The sequence below is a fragment of the Loxodonta africana genome, chromosome 1 (assembly GCF_030014295.1).
Source record: "Loxodonta africana isolate mLoxAfr1 chromosome 1, mLoxAfr1.hap2, whole genome shotgun sequence".
Lineage (NCBI taxonomy): Eukaryota > Metazoa > Chordata > Mammalia > Proboscidea > Elephantidae > Loxodonta > Loxodonta africana.
Window position 1 is genome coordinate 48,619,142 of NC_087342.1, and position 3,995 is coordinate 48,623,136.

At 39.0% G+C, this 3,995-nt stretch overlaps 1 pseudogene; it reads right to left on the bottom strand.

Annotated features, from left to right (window-relative positions):
* Positions 1–2,987: 2,987 nt before the first annotated feature.
* On the bottom strand, positions 2,988–3,728 carry LOC111752730 (coxsackievirus and adenovirus receptor-like; annotated as a pseudogene).
* Positions 3,729–3,995: the final 267 nt, after the last annotated feature.

Genomic DNA, 3,995 nt, shown 5'->3' on the forward strand with positions numbered 1-3,995 from the left:
ATGACATTGATTCTTACTCTCCTTTTCTGAACTGTTCCTCATTAACATAAACTTACTGCCTCCTAAGGTTCCTATCTAATCTTTTGAATTGCTGTTGTCAGTTTGATACTATATAGATAGTTCTTAAAAGACCATAATGCTCAACGCAGACCTTTTTCACTAGTTATGCTAAACTACTGGTCAATTTTAAGATGAGTTCATGGATATTTTTGGTTTAAGGTTTAAAGATTATTTCAGGGCAATAGTTTCAGGGGTTCATCTAGCCTCCATGGCTCCAGAAAGTCTAGAGTCCATGAAAATTTGAAATTCTGTTCTGCATTTCCCCACTTTTGATCAGGATTCTGCTACGGAATCTTTGATCGAAATATTCAGTAATGGTAGCTGGACACCATCCAGTTCTTCTGGTCTCATGGCAAAGGAGGCAGTTGTTCATGGAGGCAATTAACCACACATTCCATGTCCTCCTCCTATTCCTGACTTTCCTTCTTCCTCTGTTGCTTCTGTTGCTTCAGGTGGATGGCTGCTTGTAAGCTTTTAAGAACCCAGGCACAACTAGGAGGTAGAACAGAAGCACTGAACACTTTATTAGGCCAGTTAACTGGGATGTCCCATGAAAACATGACCCTAAACCTCCAAACCAAGGAACCAAATCGCATGAGGCTTTTGGTTGTACATAAGCAGCTTCAGCATCTACTTTTTTTTTTTTTTGTCATGGTAAATACATCACACAACCTTTGACAATTCAACTTTTTACAGGTATACGACTTATTGACAGCAATTACAATAATTGGCTGTGCAATACCTTTGTTCAATGTGATTTTTCCACCACTATTGACCCCCCTTTTCCCTCTCCCTCTCACTCCTGGTAACCACTAATAAACTTTGGTCTTTATACATTTGCCTTTTAGTGCATTTTTACATAAATGAGGCCATACAATACTTGTCATTTTGTGACTGGCTTATTTCACTCAGCATAATCCATTCATTCTGTAACATGTACCAAGGCTTCATTTCTCCTACTGGCTGAGTAGTATTCCATCGTATATATTTACTGCATTTCATTTATCCATTCATCTATTGATGGGCATTTAGGTTGTTCCTACCTTAAGGCTATTGTGAATAACGCTGTAATGAACACTGGTGTTCAAGTCTCTTTTTCAGTCTCTGCTTTCAAGTCTTTTGGGTATGTACCTGGAAGTAGAATTTCTGGGTTATATGATAGTTCCATTTTTCATTTCTTGAGGAACCATCACATTGTTTCCCACAACAGTTGTACCATTTTGCATTCCCACCAGCAATGGATTATGGTTCCAATTTCCCTACATCCTCACCGATATTTGTTATTTTCTGTTTTTTTTTTTTAATCTTAGCTATACTGTTTTTTTTTTTTTTTTTTTTTTTATACTAGTGGGAGTGAAATAGTATCTCATTGTGGTTTTTATTTCCATCTCTCTGACGGCTAATGACCCAGATCTTGTTTTCATGTGTTTGGTGGCCACCTGAATGTCCTCTTTGGTAAAATGTCTATTCAAGTCCTTTGCCCATTTTATGATTGGGCTGACTTTTTGTTGTTGTCTAAGTTTTATATGTATTTTGGTTATTAGATTCTTGTCAGATATAGGGTTTCCAGCTGGTAGCTTGTCTTTTCACTTTTTTGGTAAAGTCTTTTGATGAAGAAAAGGTTTTCATTTTTACGAAGTCTCATCTATTTATTTTGTCTTTTGCTGTTTGTGCTTTTGTTATTATATTAGATAATTTATTGTTGAAAGCTAGGCCTCACAGCATTGTTCTGCTTTGTTCTTCTAAGAATTTTATGGTTTTAGTTTGCACATTTAGGTCCTTAATCCATTTTGAATTTATCTTTATGCATGGTGTGAGGTGTGGATCCTGTTTCATTCTTCTGCATGTGGAAATCCAATTTTCCCAGCACCATTTATTGAAGAGACTCTTCTTTTCCCATTAAATGCACTTAGCACCCTTGTCAAAAATCCATTGACCAAAGATGTGTGGGTTTATTTCTGGACTCTTAATTCTATTCCATTGGTCTATGTGTCTATTGTTAAACCAGTACCAAGCTGTTTTGATTACTGTAGCTGTATAGTATGTTTTAAAATCAGGAGGTGTGAGTCCTCCTACTTCGTTCTCTTTCAGCCTTGTTTTAGCTATTTGGGGCCCCTTCTCATTCCATATAAAGTTGAGGATTGTTTTTTCTATTTCTGTAAGGAAGGTTGTTAGAATTTTTATCAGGATCATACTGAATCTATAGATCACTTTGGGTAGTATTGACGTCTTAACAATATTAAGTCTTCCACTCATGAACATGAACCATCTATCCATTCATTTAAGTCTTTTGGTTTTCATTGTATAAAAGTTGTTTTTTAAAGCAAAATGGCATGTGATAAAATTTTACACTAGACAGCTAAATCCCAATCCAAATAATACCAAACGTGAGAGTCTTGAGTAGTCCATCATTGTGCACCACTTCAATCCAGTGTAGTCAGGCTGGTTAGCAAGCTTGAGCTTAGTTGCTACCCAAGTCTTGCTTTTACTTGGGGGAACTGAGTCTAGGAATATCCTTCCTCTCTGGAAGGAGAGTAGATCCCAATAATAAACGATTGCTGACTATCTGGCTTCTATATGAGCAGTGCTGGTTCAATGGTAGAATTCTTGCCTTCCATGCAGGAGACCCCAGTTTGCATTCCGGACAATGCACCTCATGGACAGCTACCACTCATCTGTCAGTGGAGGCTTCTGTGTTGCTATGATGCTCAACACATTTCAGCAGAGCTTTCAGACTAAGACAGGCTATTACCAAAAATCACATTATAGATCACAATGGCCCAATTAGCAATGGATCAAGGGGATGGTACAGCACTGGGCAGTGTTTCATTCCCTTTCGCATTGGGTCACCAGGAGTTAAGATGACTTGATGGCAGCTAAGAACAACAGTATCTAGCTGCTACTGGTAGAACTCTTTGAAGGAAGCACACCTTCTCCGACATTACGATCGACTTCCTTTTCTTATTTTTAAGACAGGAAACAATGACAGGGCCAATGACTAAGACAGCAAGTGAAGTTTCTAAGAGAACTCTAGCTGACAGTGCTGATCATACCCACTCTGTCTGGGAACGTATAGGTGTATATCCCAGGCATCTTGGGGTGACAGGGGGGTCTTAGTACAGAAATTATAGATGAAGTCATTTCTAGTAACCAAGAAGTAGCCATTTTTGGTGAGTTAGACAGTTTTTACCATTCGTAGAGTAATGGACCCTTCCATTGGTTCACATTTCAGTCTAAAGTCGTTTCTAATTCTCTCCGATCCATCAATGTGACATCTTGACTCTGCAGGTTAACAAGCAGTGGTATGAATCTCATTTCCAACACCAGGAACCTTTTTCACTTTGCATTGACAGGTGACAATATATGATCATTGTAAGTTTGTTATGTTGATCGCTGCGTCTCCAGATTGGGAATCACTAGCTGTAAAATATTCTTGACTTTTCAGATCTTGATAGCAGCTCTAGTCAATGTCTGCAGAATCTAAAATAATCACATGAACCCCCTTTTGACTATCAGCTGATTATATAAGTGGACCTGATCTGGACCAAAGGTGAATTTGCATGGCAGAGGGGTGGCTCCTCCCTCGGCTGTTCAGGAGCACTTACACTCAAGCTTGTGGTGAAATCCATGATTCCAGGCAGGAGCAAGATGCATGACAGGAGCACCATGGGCCCAGCTGCCTTGGACATGGCTTTGAGTTATTCTCACCCAGGCCTGATCTCTCGAAGCCTCCCAAACTCCTGAATCTCTCACACATTTTCAATATTACTTTAAGAAGGCAAACTAATTAGTATGTGCCTCAAGGATTTGCAAAGCTCACAGTAAAATATGTTTTGTTTTCACAGCTGTGCTCACAGGCTTAAACGGTGCCATTTCAAGGAAGACAGCATGATGTAATGCTGGTGACAGCACAATTGTCATCCTGCTAAAGAGAA